The sequence below is a fragment of the Lissotriton helveticus genome, chromosome 2_2 (genome assembly GCF_964261635.1).
Source record: "Lissotriton helveticus chromosome 2_2, aLisHel1.1, whole genome shotgun sequence".
Taxonomy (NCBI): domain Eukaryota; kingdom Metazoa; phylum Chordata; class Amphibia; order Caudata; family Salamandridae; genus Lissotriton; species Lissotriton helveticus.
Window position 1 is genome coordinate 294931683 of NC_136060.1, and position 25609 is coordinate 294957291.

General features: G+C 44.3%; 1 protein-coding gene across 1 annotated transcript in view; it reads left to right on the forward strand.

The window, feature by feature from the left end:
• The window catches only part of TAPT1 (transmembrane anterior posterior transformation 1), a 620835-nt gene that overhangs the window by 310947 nt on the left and 284279 nt on the right, over positions 1–25609 (forward strand). The window lies entirely within an intron of this gene.

The following is a 25609-nucleotide window of genomic DNA, read 5'->3' on the forward strand; positions in this document are numbered from 1 at the left end:
TCGAGGCTAAGGTTAGGATCACTGTTATCTGCAATCTGCAGAGGAGTACAAGAGTTTAAAGTACTTTCAACACAGTTGTGACTTGCCTTAACGCCCCATGTAACAAGTTCCCAGAACATTTTAGTATTTTCCTCATGTGCGGCTGATTTACCAGCTTCCCGTGCTCACAGCCATGCCTGCTTCTTCTTACGGGGTACGAGATCTTTGTTGTGCATTACACAGCCTCCAGAGCACTACTATACCGGATATGTCTAGCTCATAAAGCTCTGTTTAGGTCTAGCTCACATAGGAGCATTCAGTGCCACACAAGTCCAAAGTGTTATGATTTGAATGCATTAATGTACTTTGGCCTGAGGTAAAAAAAATCCGGCACATTCTTTCTCCAGCAGTTGTTTATAGATCTTAACTTGTACACAACCCTCAGTGATCTTCGTTCTGGTTGAATCCTTTTCAAATTGTCACATCACCACTTTATTCTGGAGGCCAATTTGGCCTAAGGTTCGAGCCTCCATTTAATAGCCGGTGCTAGCTAAGGAGGAAGATGTAGTGTTGGAGCCTTGCCCCAGTGTCACACGGGCATATCCTCACACTATACACATCTCCTCACCCTGCATTCTCACAGATGTATCCCCCCTCCCAAGCCCCCTGGGAACATCGTCTGTGCTGGACTCACACTTGCACATAACTTATAGATAGCTACTATCCGCACAGCAGTCTTTCCACTACATGGTGCTCCTGAATATCCTTTTTAGAGCACCCTCAAACAGATCATTACAGTAATCCATAAGAGTTCGCCAGGACCTTAACAGCAATAGGTAAAGTGTAGCTCTAACAAATAGTGGCGTTTTCACTTCATCATCTGGATTTCTTTTGATAAGTGGGATTGATTTTATGGCATATAAACAGATCCTCATCCTGAATAACATCTAATATTTTCACCACTAGCAGAAGAGACCAGCCTTAAAATAAATTGCGGCTCCCATTGGTTCCTTTCTGTTTTGGGGTATTATGCTGAACATGATCTCATTCAAAGGTAGACTTGTTTCCCTGAATGGTAAACTGGACGGTGCTCCTTAGTTGTGGGAAGCATTAATCCCCCCACCCTTCTGAGCAAGCCTTCCAAGATGAACTCTGTGCACTCCTGGCTTTCTGGGCACACATTCCCTGAATTTGGGGGAAGGTAAGGACTTTAACTGTGGTGTCGTTGTGGCTCTGGTAGGTCCCACTCCCTGTTCTGAAGAGCCCAGTCAGTGCAGAATGGCGGTATTCCAGCCCAATGGCTACTGCACTGGTCATTGTCAGGAATATGGCGCATTCACAACCCTGCTTCCTATGTTTACTCCTTCTGTTCGCCCACTGGCGACTTATGCATTCACTAGGATAGGTTGATATGTACCACTGAACTTTGCCACCTGGTCTCCCCTTCAGTCTATTTAGGTTGAAATATTTCTAACCATAACCCACTATTGCTTCACCCAGACTGGTGCTAAACCCCTCTCCCGTTCCCACATGGCGACTTCTGACTCCCATGATCGAGGACCAGTCCCTGCGAAGAACATTGTCGACCCCGCTCCTAAATACTTTGACAAAAACACTGGAGCAGCCGTCTCAAGGATGACGGAGCGAGTGTCACTCTAAAGTAATAATTCATGGGTACTGTATTGAAGCAGTGGTTGGTGTCAGCAGAACTAGAGTGGGACTTGGCCCGAGTCAAGTAAGCCTACATCAAGACTGAACATCAGGTGGTACCCTCCCTGACCATGAAAACCAACTTGAGAAAACTGCATGAAAAGGAGACAACCCTGACTGAAAAAAACTGATGCTTCAATTAGGTAGCATACACTGCCCGTTCTCACTCCAAGGTGGGCAAATCGTACAACCTCCCCGCCTGGCTCTTAAAAGCAGAATCAAACCACCCACCCAAAACCACTATGTGATAGCCGAGAACCTGGGTATATACCCAGCAAACAGTTGCACACGTCCTAATTTTCACACTCATCTATGTAAGGCAGATGCCATTCAGGTGGAGAAATAACTTTTGGCTCTCTAGAGCTCCTCAAGTAAACCGCAGACTTGGAGAAGAACTCTGTGATCCCATTACAGTCCAGGAGGTTCAATTCAAAACAACAGAGCTCCGCTAGGTATTGCTGAAATAACAAAAAATCATTCAGTCTACAATAATGCTCTTTCACATATCAACCTGTGCTCAATGTAAACAACTACCATGGATACCACACATGTAGAAATTAAGCTTTATTATATATATATATATATATATGTATATATGTATATAGATAGATAGATAGATAGAGAGAGAGAGAGAGAGAGACTGTGCTGGTAATTAGAGGCTTGGTCCTGCCTCGAGACTGCACCTCCACAAATGAGCGCCGCATTGCCCGAACCTGGACCGCTGCCTGTGTAACCTGCGAAAGCATACCTAGGAAGCGAGCGCCCTCCAAGGACTGGACCTTGGATGTGTCCTTACAGCCTAAAAGTGGTTGTGGGGATTCCGTGAAATATTGCAGCATGAAGAAACCGGCACCTGTAATCAACATAGGAGCAACGGCATTAAACCACGAAGACCAGCAGGCTTTGAGAGACTGTGAGCCTCCCGAGGCATCCACTAGAGGGCCAGACCTCTCAAAAACAATCAGACCCACCTGTTTTGCCGTTACATCCCACAACGCCAGAGCACCCTCGTCCTTTGAGAAAGGTCTAGTAGAGACCGAAATGCATCAGGAGGTGCTGTTGCTGCAACCACGCTAATAAAAGCCTTTTTAAATCACGGAATGGTGCGTCTCAATTTCTTGGTGAGAGAGAGACTGTGTGTGTGTATATGTGTGTGTATGTATGTATATGTATATATATATATATATATATATATATATGTGTGTGTGTGTATATATGTGTGTGTGTATATATGTGTGTGTGTATATATGTGTATGTGTGTGTATATATGTGTGTATGTGTGTGTATATATGTGTGTATGTGTGTGTATATATGTGTGTGTGTGTGTGTGTATGTGTGTGTATATATGTGTATGTGTGTGTATATATGTGTGTGTGTGTGTATATATGTGTGTGTGTGTGTATATATGTGTATGTGTGTATATATGTGTGTGTGTGTGTGTGTATGTATATATATATATATATATTATACCCCCGCCAAGCTCCCCGCTGTGTCCTCTTGCTTCTTTGACGGAGAGGTATTTTTTGGGATATTTATTTCATTAATAATAAACAAGTATTTGCTAAAACATATCCAAAGAAGAATTGAAAGCAGGCCAGCTCATCAGTCTTTAAAAACAATCACATCTCCCATTATAAGTCACTGTGGAATGATGAACTACTTTTTCATGTGTAATTGTGCAGTCCAGGTAGATTGTGAAATCTACATCGTCGATTCGATTTAGTGGGATAATCTTATACCATCCACCTTCTACAGGGCATTAAAATATTTTGATCTTATGGTAGTTCTGTAAACACATAGCATACAGCTATAGTTTAAAAAATAATAAAAACAACAATTGGACAATGACCAATGTGTACAACAACAAAACATACTTCCTTACTTAACCAACAAACATAGTTATTTCTTTTGTTTACTTTCAGTGGTATCCATGTAACTCTCAACATCGGCTCCTTTAATCACTCATTCTAAAAGCACACTCAGAAATTATCTCTAAGATGTTTGAAGTATATCTTTTTATGATTCACAGTAAATTAGCTCTGAATTCAGAATGTTCTGATATTATATCTAGTGTATGTCACACCGAGTTCACATGCCTTCTCTTAATTATTTATAGAGACTTTTTAAAATTCTTTGTTGTTATCCGGTGGTTCATGCCTCTCAAATGGTAAAGGGGTGGTCTGTGAAAACATGAACACATGATAGAAACTGTTAGTTAAACAAAATTAGCTAATGGGCAGAAAGCAGGATGATTTTACTAGAATATTGTGAAAAGACCTTGAAACACAGATACTGGTACATAAACATACTAATGGGCGCACTATTTTCTGAAAGTCACTTTTTTTTTTAAAATAAGCTTACGCTCAAGTACGAGATGCATACACATTTTACAGCATATACAACACAAAATAAAATGGGTTTTGGGCCTAAAAAAATCATGAAACATAGGATACATATCACAGAAAAAGACCACTTCTGATTAGTACAAGAACAACATTGAAACTTGGCTTTGAAAGATATCGGTGCACATGGAGGCATACATGTGTAACAAGCATTGGTATTAGGGCAACGACTATATACATTTACACTTTCTCAGCATCCCCCTTTATTCCAGGAATCCGCACTTTTTACAACAGTTAAATTGCACGATTCTTCATCATCCTCAAACTTAGCAAGCGGAAGCATTTGTGCAGTGCCTTTATTTGTACAAGTTTGTGTGATGATGTACATCACCATCTTTCTTAACGCACACAAAGTAATCACTATTAGAATGACAGAATAAATTATCTCAAATGTCTTCATACCCCTATTTTCCATAGAACCCTCTTACCCACGTCCAGATGCCGCTGAGAATAAAATCGAATCTGTTTTGCATTTTAGTGTAATTTCTTATAACTATCTCTGATGTGGTCTATTTCATCATGTCTTCAGAAAGAGGGCAAGTATGTGCAGTATTCGACCCCTACATGTCCCTTTGATTCTAGGAGGATTCAATTCTATAATAGCATAGGTTTATTAGCATCTATTTGATCAGTGATTAATACTAAGAGAAATGTGGTGCCGCTTGAGACCTCTTCCATTGCTTCGCCATTGCATCTGGTCTGTTGAATGGCCTGGCTTACCCCATATATTGGAAAAATAATGGGTTAATCTTGGAAATTTTACGAGGCCCTCCATCTCTGAAGAGGATGAACTGTGGAATGTGTGAGAGCAGTGGCAGCTTAGTTTGGGCAGCACGTTCCAGTCTCCTGTCTTGGGGCCGCCAGCGGTATGCCCTCGATACTCAGATGAAATGGGCATACTCTTCTTGATGTTTGCGTTTGTGGAACACTAAATCAGTGGGGAGTCTATTCATATTCAGTCTTTGGCTTCAACAAGTGTCACATTCACTTCGACCCACAAACACACTTTGAACGCACAGTTTATGGTGCCCTCAAACCATTCCATGCTCAGACATGGTAGGGTGGGTGACATCGGGTTGGTAACGGTCGTATGGCGTTTTATACTTTTCAATGTCTTGATAAGATGAGGGAGAAATCAACTCCTTCGTATAGCCTGTGCCCATGATGGAACATGTGGAAGCAAGTTTTGTTCTTTTTGAGAGGCACTCTGATCGAAAGCATGTTTCCTCCTACAACCACAGATATGCGATGGCAAAAACAGCAAGAGGAGATACTAATCGTGTATACCTTTCCAGTGTAAAGCATGTAAGAATTCTTCAAATAGACAGAGTGCAGCTTTACCCATGGACTGGTTCAGAACAGTTAGGCCTTTGACTAAATCCCCATTCCACAGTGATGATGTTTCCCCCCCAACAAGTACAAGACAGCTGCACGCTCAAGGCAGCATCTCCTCTCTCTCTGGACATTCATGGATAGTGGGTGACCGGACTATGTCACTCTCGCCTTTTTCTTTTATTGCTCTCTCCTCCTCCGCTGCACTACTTATTTTTTTTGCCCATGCTGTATTTTTTTGTTTCTATGGTCTGCTTCCTTACTGCCAGTCTACTATGTAATGTCTTGCTGCTGTTTACTGTGTGTATGTAAAGCGCTCTGATACTTACGGGTTAAGCTAGCGCTATATAAAACTTTTAAAATAAAATAAGTATTCATGAGAAGGCTGCTTACCTAATTCACAGATGGTATCAGTGAGAGGCTGCAGGCACAGCATTGTGCAGCTGTGGAGTGGCAGGAAGAGAGGATGGACACAGATGACCTCTCCCACTGGCAGGTGGCAAAACAGAAGAGGCATTGTGCTGGATACTTCTAACCACAGATTTCCCACCTTTAGAATATTCCCCATGCACCAGACTGGATGCGGCAACTATTCATAGCAGCACTACCTCATGCAGCCAGCTGGTACGTGCGGCTCCGGGTTGGCTTTGTTCCACCCTGGAACTCACAGAGCAGAGCCGCATTTAAGCACCACGCCTGTTCCTTCACGTCAGTTACTTTCTTTCCTTGCTTTTTTAATGTGGATCCGGAGCTATGATCCCTTTTTCATCGGTATTTAACAATTCTCCAACCAAAATCCAGTGCACAAAAAAATAGTGTTGCCTATTAAAAGTACATAGTTCAAACCATGCAGTGACTGCAGAAAACAGTTGTTGGTAACAGACAAGCACGAGGTGTGCCTTTGGTGTCTGAGCTTGTGGCTTGACTCCAAATCATGTGCCCTCTTGCCTCGAAGGCAATCCTGGACCGTGAAGTGAAGCTGTACGTGACCGAACATAGGGAGATGTCATGGGCCTGCCTAAGACCAACTCTTGTTCCAAGCATGAGGCACAGACCCTCTCACGAGTCCCATCACACAACCGGTTTTCCTTGCCGTTGAAATCATCCAGTAAGTCATAGTCAATATCGATGAGGAAGCGTAAAGCAAAGCAGGACTTTACCCCAACACACTACTCGGTATCTAAAGAGAGGGCGTCAGGGTGCCCCTCTTATCTCGCTCGCAATCACCATCTGAGAAACTAATTTCCGCAATTAATCCTAGTGTGCCCGAAGTGCCCCAGGCCATGGGCAACCCTGCATCTGTTCAAGATCTTCAAAGAGGCCATGCTACATATTTTTGTCACACTTGCATTTCCCTCTAGTGCTCCTTCTGGCACAAAACATCTGCAGTGGCCTCCAATCTGGTTACGAACAGGAAGTCAGTCCTTGACACCGTCTGAGCACATAGAACGCATCTCTAGTGCTGCACCCACTCCGGTGCCGACTTCCTCTCCTTCCCTAAGACCTGCTGTCATTGATGGTGATACTAACGTCTCCAGCACCAGAGGGTAATCAGCCAGTTGCCGACCTGAGCTGAATCCATCTCAACCCTGATCAAGGTCATACTCTGACTCCAGTGTAGCACATATGGATTCCGGACAGCCTGATTCCGACAGTATATCTCCACTACTGTGGAACCTACCTTTAGAGATTCCATCTTTTTGTTCTGACTCGAACCTGATTTTACCACCACCTAGAGATGACAATGGAGATGACTTATACTCGCATTGTGATGATGATAGTTTATACATGGAGTTACAGGAGGCTAGTGGGCTTGTTACTGCCCCATTAGAGGGACGTTGAGCAACTCTGTAGCAAAGTCATCCTCCGGATGTGATGTCAATGAAGTCCATATAAGCCCTCCCCTGACGTGCTGACTCCAGTTTCTTCTTTACCGCGCTTATAATGTGATCCGATAAGCTGGTTCCCCAGGCTGTTTTTTGGCCTAGCTCAATGGTTTTGTCGAACAGAACAATGTACCTTTAAACAAATTTATATCTTTGGGCTTCAAGCCTTGTGGGTCCTGTGGACGACAAATGTCTGCCTTGGACCCTCACTCTGTTTGTATGTGGACTACCAGAACTGCGACTCCTGTCGCCAACTTCGCCGTTTGGACGTTACTCTCCATCGACTTCCCAAGGTAAGTCACAACGCAGGCGGTTAAAGTCGTGGCACCCCCCGACTTCGCCACTGAAAGCCTGTTCCCCATCTTTGGTTGAAGAGGTGGCACACGAGTGTACTCTGCACCTCCAACCTACTCTTGAGCCGGGGCAACTCTGACCCAGATGAGAGATTACAGTTCTCTTCATAGTATCTGTGGGTCTTCACCTTCCCTTGGAGCACCCTCGGGTCCCCAGGAGATGCACAAAGCCATGACTGTGTCCACGCCGGCGGGTTTGGCCTCGGCATCAGTTCAGCCTTCGGATTGCAAATCCATTTCGATACCAGCGCACAGCGGTTCAGGGTTTGCACCTTTGGCACCTGGGTCTGGTCAGCCGACAACCGCGTAACTCGACGTCCCACGACTTCTTCTCTTTATCATTGGATGCGGTGCCAGTGGAGCTGCCCGTCTCAGACACCTTTCCTCGGCTCTCTATAGCCCCCCGCCCCAACCTGGGCAATTCGATTATAGAGGTGATGGAGAGGATTTGGAGTTTAACTACCCCATCTCTGACACAGCCCAACCTCCTATGGAGACTAGCTGGTTGACTGAGTTGGGTGAAGCTGGTAACTTGGAGTCTTCCCAGCCTTGGGCCTCCTGTCCCCTCCTGCTTTGGCTACAGAGGCAAGCTCCTCTCTGGCAGATATGCTCAGATTAATTTCTCTTGTTTTTGGACAGATCCATTACTTGGCGTCCTTCATCAAGGCTAATCAGGGGTAGAGCCGGTGCTTACTTATAGTTAGGCTATATTTGACATTTTGTTGGGAAGGTGGGTTAAAACCAAAACGGTGACCCCTGTGAATCGCTATATTTCTCACAGACACCGTCTGACCCCTGGAGAGCTGGCATATCTCCTCAAACATCCTACTCTTCACAGTTTTGTGGTACAGTCTGCTTTGGCTGCACAAAATATCAACTCTCTTCCTACTGTCCCTCCAGACCGAGAGGCCAGAAAGCTAGATACACGTGTCAGACATATTTTTTCCTCCACCAGTTCTGCACTACGATCCCTTAATACTTTTACATCCTCAGACGCTTCGCTCATACATTGTGGGACTCATTGGCATGCCTGCTGCCCTCCTTTCTGAGTGACACCTGGAACGATCGTGTTCTTTTAATACGGGATGGGCATAAAGCAGCTAGACTAATCATTCGTTGTGCAATGGATGCAGCTGACTCCATAGGCATGGCCATAGCCTCTTTAGTGGCACTACGTTGCTGTGCTTGGTTGTGCACCTCTGGGTTTTCAGCGACTGTTCAGACCACTCTGATTGACATTCCCTTTAATGGTGCCCGTTAATTCGGCGCCCGTCTGACTCAGCCTTTCAGCAGCTTTGGGACAGTCTGGGCAGAGCAGACTCTTAACTCTGTCTGCTTCCCTAGTTCTCCCGTACCAGGTTTGTTCGGGGGAAAGTCCTTTTTTCATTTACATATTTGCTATTCCAGGGTGGAGCCCATTGGCTTTTCTTTTCAAATCCCCTTTTCATCTATGAGTGACACCCGTTAAGGTGTTCTTGTCTTCGGGAGGTACCTGTATTCTTCTTATACTGTCGATGGTAGTTTATGGTTCCCGTTACCTGGGACGTGTATTTTTTGTGGCCTTTTGTGGGCCTGTTCTTACAGGCTTCTTTCTGAAGCTAGTTTTTCTTCTCAAGTTCTTATTTTATAGAGGATAGTTTTCTTGGATTTTGTGGATGCACTGTTGCCTTTTTCCTGTTCTATGGGGTCCATCTTCTGTAGGCATTGTGGGAGCGGTTTCTGGCACTTGGTATCCCTTATAGGGACTTCAGTTTTTCTGCCTCTGAAAACCTAGTGCTTCTGAGATCTGCGTTACACCAGGGCCCAGGCTTCCCAACTCCCATAAGGGTTATCTCTCATTGCCATGAGGTATTTTTCTCTTTATTGGGCGTCCTTCTATATTTAACGGAAGCAGTGGAACGAGTGGCATGATCCTTGTCCTGGGTAAATTCAGTTCTGGCCTAAGACAGTGTTCCCACTTAGGTTCTTTATTAGTGCATTGGCACTACTTATTGTTCTGCTCACGCGGTGCATTGGCAAGAAGGCTTCCTGTCACTGATCTTTCAGGTTCCTTGTTAGGCTGTTGTTAAGTGGTGCATTTAGTAGCAAAGGCCCCTCTAATGCAATGGCTCATAATCCACCACTGCCACAAAGGTATCGTGATTTTGTACCACAGACCTTGCTGCCTTTCTCTACTTCATCCCTGGAGAGGATGTTACTTTTCTCATTCTGGAATTCCTTGTACCTTTTTTTCCTATAGGCATAATTTGTTTGCCAATTCAGATCACAGACACAGCATTTGCTTACCATATTGGTTGTTCGTTAGATGTCACCATCTCACCCCTTTTATTGGTGTTGTGGCTATTTTCATCTTCAGTTTTTCTTCTGCAACATGTGTCCCTTCGACATTTTGGTTCAATCTGAGGATTGGTTTCCAGGGAGGCTGGTGTCTCCCTTAGCATCCTTTTCCTGAAAGGTCTTCTTCCGGCTCATAGGATGTGAAAGTGATTCTATCCCTCAATGGTCAGCTATACCTCTGCCATCTTATTTTGCGAATTCCTTCTGCTTGAAGTAATTTTCTCTCTCTTGCTTTGTAAGATGCGGGTCTTTTCTCCTTTAGTTGTGATATATTGTAGGTTTTGCTTTTTATACATGTATCCTGTTGAGACATTTCTTACTGGCCTCAGTCCTTGTTGTGCTTGTATGCATTGCCATCCACTATTTTCGGCTCTTCCATTTCGTGGGGCTTGATCCCTTCACAACTATGTACTCCATCTTTTATCAGATGCTTCAGTCAAGTCTGGCTGCCTGATATCTCTGTCTATTATATGGAAATCCGTTATCTGTCGAGGCCTTCCGTGTGTTGTCTTTTATTTCGACTATACCTTTTGATGGACCCCGGTGGTGGTCTTCATTCCCTTCATGTCAGAGTTTTCACACCGGCTGTTTTCTTTTGATTTCCTGTTAACCATCTGACATGTCAGTCAGTAGCGTTGGTTCATGGGCGGTTCTCGGTTTTTTCTTTAGTGGGTGGTGCCCTCCACTCCCTCTCTCCTCTTACATGGTATGGAGTTTGGGGCTAATATCTGTATAGCTATAATCTTCACTTTGTTGATGTCACAGTTTTGGTCTATTCACAATGTGTGTTTATTTACATCTATCTTTCAATGGATACCTCTATTCAAAAGGGTGTCCCTCGTTCCTACACTAGTCAGTCTCCCCGCTTGCTGCAGGAGGCCGTGAGTTGCTTCCCCAATGGAGAGGAAAATACTTTTGGTATATTCTGGTAGACTTGTGTGTATGCATCTTTCTCTAAATGTGTTCACGTATTAATAGGTATATGTTGCAAGTATGGTTGTGCTGAACTTCTTCAATGGGGCAAATGTATCTGCTTTTGTAGCTACGCCTTTCTTAGTGCTATAGTTTGACCTTAACTTGGTCGTTGATTATGCATTTATTTTTCCTTTCTCCTCTGGGCTTCTATGTTAAATAGTCCCGGAGGGTTACCTTATCCAAGAGTGGTTTCTTCCAACCATTGTTCTCGCTATGCTTTTTTCAGCATTGATGGGATCTATCTCTCTCTCACTCTCTATCTCTCGCTCTTTCTCGCTCTCTCTCACTTCTTTCCCCCTCTCTCCTCTCCGTTTCGCAGGGTAGGGTTAGCTCACATGCTAATTTCCACGATAAGGAGCTGGAGCTCTAATTCAGTGGTATGGGCTGGTATCTATTGTCCTTTATCCTTGTCCAGTCATAGGTTGAATACCTTTGGAAGGGCTATATACTATTATTGTTTAATTGAAGTTTTTTCTCCAACCCTTTCTTATCCCTCTGCTGTGGGTAATGTTTTCCCCGTGTTTCTCAACGTCTGGCAGACCCCCACAGTGCTTCTGTTGGAGCAACTTCTTTGACTCACCTATATTGTTAAGAAAGCTTGGTCATTTTATCTCATTACAGACCAGCTAGTCCTATTCAGGGATCTTTCGTGAGTTCAATTTGCAGACCCTCCTCCGGGATGGTGTTGCTTGGGTATCTAATTCTAAGATGAGGAATCTGCGACTACATGTCTCTATCAGATAAATAAGTTACTTACCTTTGGTAACACCTTAACTGGTAGAGTCTGGATCTAGCCCCAGATTGCTTAATGGCCCATCCATCCTCCCCACTGTGCAAACTGCTTGCCCTGTTACCTAAAAGATCCCTTTCTTGAAATGTTATTTATTTATTTATTTAGTGTATTTTGATATAGCGCACAGATACCCCAACGGGGTGTCCCGGCGCTTCTGTATGATCTTATGCTGGCTAAGGTGTTATTTAGAAGAGAGATGGTTAACAGAACAGATACGTTTTTAGGGCTCTCCGGAAGGGTTGTTCTTCCTGAATCAACCGGATGGAGTTTGGTAACTTGTTCCAGAGGGCCGAGGTTAACACTTGGAAGGTTTTTCCACCTGAGCGAGTTTTCCTAAATTTGGGAATAGTGAGGAGATTTTTTTGAAGAGGAATGAAGAGTCCTAGTATTGTTGTAAGGGATCAGACAGTTGGAAAAATAGGCGGAACCCTTTGTGGGAAATAAAATATTACCCTGTCATAATTTCTATAAATAAACAAAGTGTCATGCATTAAATAAGAGGCAGAGTCCGTGGTATCCGAGTCAAAGGGCTTTATTCCAATAACTCGAGTTAAGGGAGAATCTGTTCCATCACCTCTAAGGTTCAGGAAGGGTCTTCTAAACATTATTTTCTGATTACATATTTATACGTGCAATCTTGTACATAGGAGGAGCGCTCGAGGCAGAGCAAGAGAGAAAAGAAGATAAGAAGATAAGAGCATGTGGGCGTGCATGAGGGTGTACACTTGATGAGTCATAGGTGAGTCATAGGTGGGTGGATACATGGAGGGGGGTTGCATGGCAGGCTGGAACTTTGCCCTACTTGTGCGTGCAACTTGATCATGACGTGCAACTGACGTGTGACTGGGGGGAAAGCTGACATTCAGTCTAGTAGAGAGGCCTTCAGTGTCAGGGCGACCAGCACGTCTGGTATTATCTGATATCTTGAGTCCGGGGATGTTTTATCTGAACCAAGGGTCGCTCATCACTAAGAGCCAGAGGGGCCATATATTTCTTTGTTCATTACGTGGGGGCCGTGGGCGTTCTACGGATGCAAGCTCTGTAATTTACTTAAGCCCTTTCTCTGCAGACTGGTTCTGTTTACATTCTTCACTGGGCAGTAATGTGATTCTGTACAACAAGCAGATAACTATTTTGCAAAACACTGTCTTGGCACCCCGTGCTGGGTCTCTTTCGGCTGAGCCAGAAGTATGCGAGGTCAGGGATACGTAACTGCAGCTCTCAGAGTGTCTGGAGTCATGAAACCCTAATTCAGAGACTGGCTCAGGCTGAGCCACAAAAACGGGTTCATCGTGATTCATTTAAAAGTGCACAATGCAAATACATGGGCCTTAAATGCTAACTTAATATTTCTTACATGGGAGACTTGAAGACTGACATCCTAATGCAGGACGTAAATGCAGAGGCCTTGTGATTCAGGCCATTACGGGAAAATGCATGCATGACATGCACATACATTAAACATAGGGTACACGCAGGGGACATATCGGTCATGTAAAATTTCATCTTCCTCATTCCCTCCTTGTCCCCTACTTTACCCTTCAGGACACATCTATAATCATGAGACCGTATAGTTGATCATACAGCATCATTTGTTCATCTTTGATCCTTTGTATACGTGGATGTGGTACACAGGCAGTCGCACACAGGCCGCAAATGGCCGGGCCACACTGCAGACAGAGACAGCAGCCGAATATCATAAGCAGTATCATTCCTAGGAACGACAACACTTTCCATCCCCAAGCCGATATTACACCCCAGAGCCAACTGGACCAAGTCCATGTGCCTGGGTCTTGATGTATATCATGAGCAATCTTGTGGAGTCTTGTTATTGCTGCGTACACAGATGGCGCGTTATTAGGGATGAAAATGCAGCAACTAGAGCCGATCACTCTACAAGCCCCGCCCCTATCCGCCAGGATGACGTCAAGAACAAGGCGGTTCTGAAGAACAACAAGTCTCATGGCAGACTGCTCCTGGGTCAAATTCGCCAGAGCAGAAGCAGTCACATTCACTACTGCTTCCAGAGTTCTTGTTAACCTGCGTATCAGTTTACTGTTTTGGACGGGACCTATGAAGAAAAAGAATCCTTTGTTGAAATCTGTATATTGCTCCCAAGCTGTTTCTGTCTGATCGATCTCTGAGACATCGGTCTCTCTCCTTTGTCTAACATGCTCTAGTCGTGAATCTCGATGGTAATGGGATGGGGCCAGAAAGACGGGTGGCAGCAGGAACGCTATATAACATGTCCCACCCCAGTCTGGGGGCAGATGTACATAGGCTGTTTGACCGCAAATGAAATAGGTATGGCGTGATGCTTTGAAAGAAGACTGTCCTTTATCGTTAAACTCTACTACAGCTTTACACTCGCTGTGTCCCATATGTACTGAGCCTTTCTTTCTAACACACAAATCACCTTTTACCGGTAGGACTGAAATAAACGGTGGACCTATATTTTGCATGGGCAGGGCGTTCAGCATTATAAAACTAACAGATGCATTTCCTTGCTCGCACTCTTCATTTTCTAGATCTGTTCCCTTCCTTTGGGGAAATCCGTCTTTGTCTGGAAAACATGCCTTATTCATTACTTTATTCAAGTTTCCATATATCCATTCATCTTGGTATACTATGGACTTTTTGTCTAGTGAGGTCATTAAGGCAAACCATGCTCCGCACGAACCATTGTGGGAGAACGGTAAAGGGAAGAATGGCAGAACTCCCTTTGTCTTTTGATAAGGTGGGAGTTGGCCACATACCCAGCAATCAGTCGCATTGGTGGTCTGATGAGAACGGTGTAACATTCGAATGAAAGTATTGTTACGCAGGGCAAGTCGATATGACAGTTCATGGGGTGGCAAGTCACTGAATGTATGCTCTACGGTGTTGTTAAGGGAAGAGTGCATATGTGAGGCAAGAGGAGGAAAGAAAACATGTAGTATTAAACTAACACAGATTATAACGATACACAAAAAAAATAGAATAATCAAAGAAACTATACATCTACTATGTAATAGCTTACAGTATTTCTCTCTCATTTTGCTCTTCTTACTATTGTCGTATGCGATCTTATACATGTCAGAAATCTAGTCTAACCGATTCACCACCTAGTGGACTTAAACAATTAAACTTCGTCTGACTTACTAGATCGTAACTTAGACCTATACTCTTGCTGTGGAGTCTTTTCTAGCAAAGGCGGCGCAAAGTCTTTAATGTCTTTAATGTCTTTATTCTTTACCAAAGTTCCAGATTGTCCAAAGTATCGTTTACAGTGATGGGCGTGAAGCCATCCCTTTCTTCCCTCTACTTTAATCGCAGTCCTCGTGGTCAGTAACACCAACTTCGGCGTCTTCCAACGTGGCTCAAGGGGGCTTGATCGATCAAAATTCCGGACAAACACGAAATCCCCAGGGACTATGGCGTGTTCCTTGACCTGGGTGTTGTCAGGGAAGGCGGCAGCAACCTGTGAACGACAAGAGAGTAGTGCAGACATCAAGGAAGCCAGGTAATCTGTCAGCATGTTACTGTCAACATCAGTTATTTTCTTAGGCATAGGCGTACCCCACATATTTGGCGGTCTACCAAAAACTACTTCATACGGAGATAGGCCTGTTCTGGAATGAGCTACCATACGCATGTAAAAGAGGGCAACCGGCAAGGCTACCAACCAATCCACGCCCTTTTCTGCACAGATCTTTGCTAGTTTCGTCTTGATTGTCTGATTATGTCTTTCTACAAGGCCTGCTGCTTCAGGGTGTCGTACACAATGGAACTTCCAATTATATCCTAACAGAAGAGACACTTGTTTCATTAATTCAGAGGAAAATGGCTGACCATTGTCTGAGTAGATGACACGGGGCAATCCGTATCTGGGGAAGAATTCGCGCACCAATTGCCTGGCGGTTGTCACAGCAGTATAATCTGGAACTGGATACGCTTCTGTCCATCTAAATAGTGCACACACAACTACCAAGACATACTTGTAACCTCTACATCTGTCCATTTGGATGTAATCCATCTGGAGGACCTCAAAAGGGTGGTCAGGGGGATGAAATCTGCCTTGTTCCACCGGGATGCCTTTACCTGGATTGAACTGGCAACAGATCATACATGTTCGTACTTTCTGTTTCGCTGCTGCACGCAGGTGCTTGTTAAACCAGATATTCTGTAAACTGTCTATCATTGCCTATGTGTTGTGTTTATGATTACTTGTACCATGGAATCTGGAAGAAACCATGTGCCTTTTCCCTTAGTCATCCAACCTTGGTCAGTCTGGACCCCTCCTTGTTCAGTCCATTTCTTTATTTCATCTGTAGTGGCATGTGTCTGTATGTCGAGTACATCTTGAGAAGGATCCCTGACTGTCTTACTTTTTGTCAGTAATGGTACTTCTGTCCTTGTCGTGTCTGTTGGTGTCTGGGCTGTAAGTTTAGCAGTTCGGTCTGCCAGGTCATTACCTTGGGAAATGGTGTCTGTAACTTTGGTGTGTGCTTTGCATTTCAGGATAGCTATGGCTGTAGGTAAATGTATTGCTTCCAACAGGGCCTGAATAAGCGGGCCGTGCTGAATTTTGGCCCCATGAGAGGTCAAGAAACCTCTCTCCCTCCACAGTACTCCGAAATCATGAACTACGCCAAAAGCATATTGTGAATCTGTATAAATGTTCACTCTCAAGTACTTAGCTCTTATGCAGGCTTGTGTCAGAGCGATGAGCTCTGCTGCTTGTGCTGACAGTGTGTCTATTCTTTGTGTCTCTATGACTTCAATAGCAGTGGTCACGGCATATGCTGCTACTAACTCTCCTGCACTTGTTCTCATGCATGATCCGTCTACATAGAGTGTTAGGTCAGGGTCTGGAAGTACAATATCTGTCAGGTCTTGTCTTGGTTTCGTCACTATATTCATTATTTCCACACAGTCATGTGGTGGTGCATTTACTGTACTTGAGGGCAAAAGTGTAGCAGGGTTCAGAATGTTACATCGTCTGATCTCTATGTGTGGTTGAAATAATGTCAGTTCATATCCTGTCAGTCTCGCTACAGTCAAATGTTGTCTGTGTCCTGTTTAAGAGAACCTCCACTGCATGTGGTACCTGTACCGTCAGGGGGTGTCCCAGCACTATCGAGTCACTTTGTTTTATGGCTAGGGCTGTTGCCGCAACCGATTTCAGGCACGCAGGCAGAGCGTGGGCCACTGGGTCTAGTGTACTAGAAAAATAAGCACATGGCTTGTGTTTTCCTGCTTGATCTTGTGTGAGGACAGATAACGCTGTTCCATCCCGTTCAGTTACGAAAAGCATAAAAGGTTTACTGTAACTAGGAGTCGCTAGAACTGGCGCTTGACATAATGCTCTTTTTAATTCCTCAAATGCCAAGGTATGTTCTTGTGTCCAAGGGAGGACAGTCGAAGACGCTGCCTCCTGTGTTGTCAATTGTATGAGTGGTTTGGCTAGCTAGGCATACTGGGGAATTCATTGCCTACAGTATGAAGTGAGGCCAATGAAGGCCCGTACTTCCTTTTGTGTCTTGGGCTGTGAAAGGTTAGAAATGAGCTGTATACGTTCTGGTGTTAGCTGTCTACCCTCCTTGGACAGCAAGTGTACACCACTTGCTGTTCACAGAATTGTAACTTTGAAGGGGACACTTTGTGCCCCTTGTCTGCCAGAAAGTGTAAAACTGTCAGTGATGCATTTTCGCAGTCTGGTTCTGATCGTGCTGTAATTAGGATGTCGTCTACGTACTGGAGTAGAGCAGTGTTGGGAGGCATGCTAATACTGTCCAGCTGTCTTTTCAATGCTTGACTGTAAATGCTAGGACTCATTGCAAGAGCGAAACTCCTGCCAATTATTCTGTTTACACTACGAGGGAAAAACTATTCATTTGCAAGCATGCCTTATCTGAAGTCAATGAAGCTTTCAGTGCTGACTGTAAGGAAGAGCAACTTGACCCCCTCCTTTTATAAACATTTCTCCGCGGCTCATCAAGTTTTTTTTTTCTCTACACTGCCTTCCCCTTCACCGTGATGTCACCCACAGGGCGGTTCCTCCACCCTATCAAAACTCTGAGAGCTAAGAACAGCTCCCAAGTTACTGAAGAGAGAGCTTGGTCAAATTGCAAGCATTCTTAATCTGCAAGCGAAGGAAGCCTGAGTCAGTTTATATCAACAAATGTCCGCGGAAAAGAATTGGAGTATGGCCAATAATAACAAGACAGGCACTGCTCGGCGCTCCAAGAGGGAAAAGCCCTCCCTTCACAAAATATCTTTCCCTGGGACCCAGGCCACCTCAAGGTCGAAAAACACATTCTCTGTAATTCAAAACACATCTGTACCCAGGCCAGAGAGCTAACCAACATTCTCTAACTTAACTGAAGCAAATTCAAAACGTGATAAAAAGCATCCTAAAATCAGTAATTAATAAGGACATATTTTATTTCGTAACCTAGACACATGCTAGCATTTTAAAATAATTATATCATAAAATATTGTTACTAGCTGCAAAGGAAAAAAAAGAAACAGAACAACATGACATGGAAACACATCACGTTTTACTTTTTGAAAATAACATGTGAAACACCATAATTTTGCATTGCAGAACCAAGATTTTCATAATTAAGTGTGCAAGCTCTTCTATTCTACCTATTAAAAGGGCCAGATTCATCATTTTTCAAAAAGCCATTTTTCTAATTGAGTGGATTAACTGTCACACGCTATTCTAAAGGGCAGCTTGCATTGGGAAAAATAATAATGTATATTTTGTAGAACAAATTTTTATTTAAAAAAACACACGGTTGCATTACACTAATTAAAAGCACATTCTATGATGGGTCTGTTTTATATTTCCTTCTCAACCGTGAAAACATTAAAGCACCCTCCGTGCAAACCCTTATCTCAATCCGACTGGTTTATTTACAACTTACCGACCTCTGAGTCAAACACATTAAATCAAGTGTTCCAAGGCAAACCCACACAAATACACGGACGTATTTGAAATAGAATGTTAAATGAACACTTCTTTACTCTCCATGCAAGACGTTACCATTCAGTCAGCAAACTGACAAAGCTGACAAAGCACATAGGCAGACCCAGCAACCAATGAAAAAGTTAAATCAAACCATCATTCATCTAAACACTCACTGACTTTTAGTGTCAGCTCACATAACCATGCATGTTAAACAGCATGTTAAAACAAATACTGCCTTCTCAATACAAGATATTAACTTTTTGGCAGCTGAAGCACAATCTTTCCCCAATGACTGCAGTACATGGGAAAGTCATGAACCCATCTCTCCACGTTATCACATAACACGTACGCACATCTTCAACGTTTTCTCCAAGCACTTGAAAGAGATCCAGCTCTCTCCTGCCTAACGTAATGATAACATGCTCTGCACAAACCATAACCACATGGTGCTATTCACAAGCCATATTCACAAGAAACTCAACAAGTTATAATAATGACATGCTCTTCATAAACCATATTTACAAGGAGCTATTTACAAGGAACTCCACAGTAAACTTATATGGCCGATGGGGGCGGAGGGAAATCTGCGTTTACGTAGTCCGGTGCGGGCTCTTCTATATAGGAGGAAATAAAAGCCTCTGATGCTGTCGGCTTCTTTCTACATACTCTAAAGGGTACAGGTGGTGGCGTTCGCGACCTACTGGATGTTTCTGAGGGGGTCACTCTAGCTAGTTCTTCTGAGAGGACGGGATAAATACCAGTAACGACGGCATTTCTTTCTCTATCAGCCTGTTCTGTTTTGACCCGTTCCCTCTCCTCCCGTAGTTCTTTTTCTTTGGCTTTTTCCGCTGCTTGTTTAGTTCTCTCTGCTTTGTTCTCCTATGTGACTCTTTGCGCCATAATTCAATGGCATCTTTCTGAGAGGGTCTTGATTTCTTTTTCCATAGCGCTTCCTCTAATTTCTAATTTCTAATTTCTAATTTAAAATATTTCTAGAGCGCAGCATACACCTTGCGGTTTCTTGGCGCTGGGGGGGATTGGCTACTGAGGGAAAGAGACCAGAAGAAAGGATAAGAGAAGGTATTTAAGAGAGATTAAGAAGGGAAAGCCTGGCTGAAGAGGAACGTTTTCAGATCTCTACGAAAGGGAAGGTACTGAGTAGCAGAGCGGAGGTGATCGGGGAGTGAGTTCCAAAAGGTTGGAGCCAGGGTGGAAAAGCTGGCCCCGCCCCACTTTTTACGTGTGAAGCGAGGGGTCTGAAGAAGGGACTTGGAGGAAGACGGAAGCTCTCTTGCAGGTACATACGAATGAATTAGAGAAGTGATAAAAGCGGGGGCAGTGCCCTGGCGGGCCTGAAAGGCCATACAGCCGATCTTAAAGAGGGAGCGTTCTTTTACAGGGAGCCAATGAAGCTCCCTGAGAAGGGGGGTGGAATGGTGATACTACTCTCATAATGCATTCAGAATCCCATGTTCCCGAGACAGGCCATCTATATTTCTCCTCCAAATCCTTCGTGTAATCTACCCATAAGTCTAAAAACAAAATAGCGTCTAGCCCGTGCTTATTATACATATAATGACCAGGTGTGTCTCTAGGCGGGATGTTAACTGACTCTTCTAGTATACCTTTCCTGGTCCATATCTGACGTAATTTTGAAAACAGTGGCATGTTGAAACCAACACAATGGAAACACAATACACACAGAATAGACTGACTGAAACAATCATTCACACTACAACACTAAAGGTTCCTTTAATAATCCATTTGAAGTGCCAGCCTAGTATCTTTAAATTTAGACATGATTTTGTAAAATACAAATCTGATTATGCTGAATGGTGCTTATACAGTATATTACAGTCAAATACTTCAAATCACAGGAAAGCTTATCCGCAATACAGTTTGCTTGGTTTGGGTTGTGCAACAAATGGGTCCAAGAAATGAAATTTTAGCACAAAACGATATGGGCAGTGGACCACTTTTACACCTTCAAAGCACCAACTCAAATATCACCAATATTTATATATACTTGATCTTTCAAAAAGCGTGCAATTTTCAAATACTCCCTGCCCTGAGAGTATATCCCAAGTCCTTGGGAAAAATCAATGTTGTACCAAACTTTGAAAAGCACCGCCAACAAATTTTAGATCTCCACCATGTGTGGTTGACAAAGTCTAGAAGCAAAAATGTTTCAAAATGAAAGACGCTGTATTCGTAAATGCAAAAAAGTTCAAGGTTCCTTTAATAATCCATTTGAAGTGCCAGCCTAGTATCTTTAAATTTAGACATGATTTTGTAAAATACAAATCTGATTATGCTGAATGGTGCTTATACAGTATATTACAGTCAAATACTTCAAATCACAGGACAATGAGACACGTCTTTACCGTGTTCAAATAAATGAACCCGTCTTGAACTTTATGCGTTCCCCATAGTGGTACTCACCGGGAAGCAGAACTTGAAGGCCTCGGAAACTTGATACTCGATACTTGATACTACTTGATACTACGTCTACTTCTACCTCCACGCATGCGCCTCGGAACAGGTGGACCTTCGGAACCTCGGACCTTGCTCTCTCACGGGTTGGGCTCTGGTTGGGATGATCCGCGATCCTCACCGCCTCGTGTGGACGCCTGGTCGCAGTCCGTCTCCTCCATGGGCCTGAGGGAGTAAGCAGGAAATCCCGCTGCGTGCGCACTTTGTAGTCCGTCACGGCTGTGGAAGGGGGCAAAGGCTGGACCTACGTCTCCGGCGTGTGGGGAAAGGGATTAGTCCACTATTCGGGCGCCAGATTAATGTGGTAAATAAAATATTACCCTGTCATAATTTCTATAAATAAACAAAGTGTCATGCATTAAATGAGAGGCAGAGTCCGTGGTATCCGAGTCAAAGGGCTTTATTCCAATAACTCGAGTTAAGGGAGAATCTGTTCCATCACCTCTAAGGTTCAGGAAGGGTCTTCTAAACATTATTTTCTGATTACATATTTATACGTGCAATCTTGTACATAGGAGGAGCGCTCGAGGCAGAGCAAGAGAGAAAAGAAGATAAGAGCATGTGGGCGTGCATGAGGGTGTACACTTGGTGAGTCATAGGTGGGTGGATACATGGAGGGGGGTTGCATGGCAGGCTGGAACTTTGCCCTACTTGTGCGTGCAACTTGATCATGACGTGCAACTGACGTGTGACTGGGGGGAAAGCTGACATTCAGTCTAGTAGAGAGGCCTTCAGTGTCAGGGCGACCACCACGTCTGGTATTATCTGATATCTTGAGTCCGGGGATGTTTTATCTGAACCAAGGGTCGCTCATCACTAAGAGCCAGAGGGGGCATATATTTCTTTGTTCATTACGTGGGGGCCGTGGGCTTTCTACGGATGCAAGCTCTGTAATTTACTTAAACGGAGACAGAAAGGCTAGGCCCTTTCTCTGCAGATGGGTTCTGTTTACCTTCTTCACTGGGCAGGAATGTGATTCTGTACAACAAGCAGATAACTATTTTGCAAAACACTGTCTTGGCACCCCGTGCTGGGTCTCTTTCGGCTGAGCCAGAAGTATGCGAGGTCAGGGATACGTAACTGCAGCTCTCAGAGTGTCTGGAGTCATGAAACCCTAATTCAGAGACTGGCTCAGGCTGAGCCACAAAAACGGGTTCATCGTGATTCATTTAAAAGTGCACAATGCAAATACATGGGCCTTAAATGCTAACTTAATATTTCTTACATGGGAGACTTGAAGACTGGCATCCTAATGCAGGACGTAAATGCAGAGGCCTTGTGATTCAGGCCATTACGGGAAAATGCATGCATGACATGCACATACATTAAACATAGGGTACACGCAGGGGACATATCGGTCATGTAAAATTTCATCTTCCTCACCTTGCCTCTCAATGCACGGTAAGCCAGTACCAGTGCCTTGAATTCTGCCCTTTTTTGTATTGATAGCCAATGAAGTCTACGACGGTGGGGCGAGATGTGCTCACGTAAAGGAATACCACCAACCAGTCGGACTGCAGCATTCTGGACTGTCTGGAGGCGATGACAGAGATCCGCAGACAGGCCAGTGTACAAGCCGTTGACGTAGTCCAGATGCGAGGTAATCAACGCCTGGACTATCATCTTCCTGGTGTTACTGTGCAAGAAATTGATGAACTTTCTTACCATTCTGATCTTGGCGAAGCATGCAGCGGAGACTGTGTGGACTTGATGATGTAGTGTGAGGTTGGAGTCCCATCTTACCCCATAATTTTTCACAGAGTCTTTGGCCAAAGGTGGAGCACTCAAATCAAGAGGCCACCAAATGTTAGGATCAAGAGGAGACGGCTGGTGAAAGAAAAGTACCTCCGTTTCCCTGCGTTTAGCCTTAAAAAGTTGTTGTCCATCCACTGGGCGATTGTACGGAGGCAGTTTTTTGGAGGATCAAAGGTTGTTGGGGTAATGCTATTAAATGAGAACAAAAGTTGAATATCATCGACATAAGAGGTGGCCTTTATGCCAGTTTGGGCGATGATATCAAAGCGGGGTGAAAAATAAACATTAAATAGGAGGGGACTCAGCGAGGAGCCCTGGGGGACTCCCCACCGAAGAGGACGGCTGTCTGAGGTGAATGGGGGAGTGAACACTGCCTGCGTACGGTTGGACAAAAAAGAAGCAATCCACTTTAAGGCTGTACCCTGAATACCTTTGGATTGGAGACGATCTAGGAGGAGGGGGTGGGAGACGGTGTTGAATGCTGCTGACAAGTCCAGCAGCACCAACACCGCTCTTGATCCCTCGTCCATCCTCCAGCGAACTGCATCTGCCATCTCAATTAGTGCTGACTCAGTGCTATACCCTGGCCTGAAGCCGTGCTGAGAGGCATGGTAAGCACCTGATGTTTCTAAAAACCCGCTAGTTGTTGCTGAGCGAGTCTTTCGAGCACTTTAACGGAAGCTGGCAGAAGTGAGATTGGCCTATAGTTGGAGGGTTCACTCGGGTCAGCGTTGTCTTTCTTAATTATGGGGACTAATCGCGCATGCTTCCAGGAATCTGGAAATACTCCCGTTTGTAGCGAGTCATTCCAGATCCCATTCAGGGTAGGGTTAAGGATGGGTGCTAGGGACTTGTATTGCTTAGCAGGCCAGGGGTCAAGAGGAGAACCGGATTTGCTTTTGAGAAGTTCCATAAGAGATTGATCCAAATTAATCTACAAAGTTGGAGAACATACACCCAGGTCCAGTGATGATAAAACTGGTAGTACTTTTGTTTGCGTGGGTATTACTGGGAAAGGAATCGTAAATGGTAGCTATTTTGTTCTCAAAAAAATCAGAGAGTGTATTACAAAGGGTCTGCGACACCACAGGTAGGCGTTTTAAAGCCAGGGGATCGGTGAAAGATCTGACTGTTTCAAATATTTCCCTAGATGAGCCTTGTGAACGGTTGATTTTTTCTTCTAGAAAAGTTCTTTTATGTTCAATGATCTTTTTCCTATATTTTTTTAAGGCAGACTTGTAGAGAAATTTGCGATCAGGTGAGTAGGTTATTCTCCAGCGTCTCTCAAGGCGTTTGCATTCTGATTTGAGTTTTCGGAGGTCATTAGAGTACCACGGGGCCGATAGAGCAGAGCGGTAGCTTTTGATGGGCCTGATGGGGGCAAGGAGGTCGATTGCGGAAGAAATCCGGCCATTAAAGTTGGTCAAGCGAGTATCTAGGTCAGAAGTCGTGTCTAAGGGATCAATAGATTGAAGATGGACAGCAAGGCTGTCAGGGGAGATCTTGCTCCAATTTCTGCCTTGTAGTTTGGCCGGGCAAATATGGCGATCTTGACGGTGGGGGAACGAGAAAGGAACGAGGAAATGGTCCGACCAGATCACCGGAATGGGGTCACAAATTGCCAAACCATCCAGGTTGGTACAGATCAGATCAAGGGTATGGCCCGCTTTGTGTGTAGGGCATCTAATAAGTTGATTTAGCCCTCCATCTGATAAAGTAGACAAAAAGTTAAGGGAGGTAGAGTCCGAGGTGTTGTCAACGTGGAGATTAAAATCACCAAGGAGAGTAAAGTTAGCATATCGAGATGTGACTTGTAAAACATAGTCTAGGAGTACGGGGAGATGAGATATTTTAAAGTTAGGGGGACGAGTACGGGGAGATGAGATGTTTTAAAGTTAGGGGGACGGTAAACAAGAAGACCAGAGAAAGTAAAATTGGGCGCTATTTTAATACTAAAAGGAAGTGCTTCGATGCGTTCCAATTGATTGTAAGGAAAAGAGGATATAGTCCAATGTGATCTGTATATAATAGCAACGCCGCCTCCAGGGTGTAAGCCCTGTCTATTAGCACACAATATACTATAGCCGGAGGGAATGGCTAAATGTAACGCAGGATTAGTATCATCTCCTAGCCAAGTCTCGGTTAAAAATAAATGTTATGACACAAAGAGGTCTCTTTTTTGGGTTACTGTTTCCATAGGCAGTTTCTGTAGATGGCTCAGCGTTTTTGGCGTGAAAAAGTCACAGAAGAAACTGCTGTAAGCACATCCGGGTAGGGCTTATAGGGACTTCATCAACATCACATCCGGAGGATGATGTCGCTACGGAGTCGCTCACCGCCTTCTAACCATGCGCAGAGGTACTTCTGTAAAAACAATCCAGATTCAGTCTGGCACCTGGGGAGAGTTCTGAGATAAGAAATCTACGGTTAGATCCTGTCTATACCAGATAGGGCGGTACCGAAGGTAAGTAACTTATTTGTCTTTACAGAAGTCCTGCAACTTGGGCCTGCTTGCTTTCGGCCCTTACACCCATTCAACAAATACTCTGAAGGGCACTTGGTCTAAGCCTTGCTCTTACCCTTTGGTGAACTAGCAGGTGGCCAGACCCCACAACTGGCACCTAGCGACCCTGGCT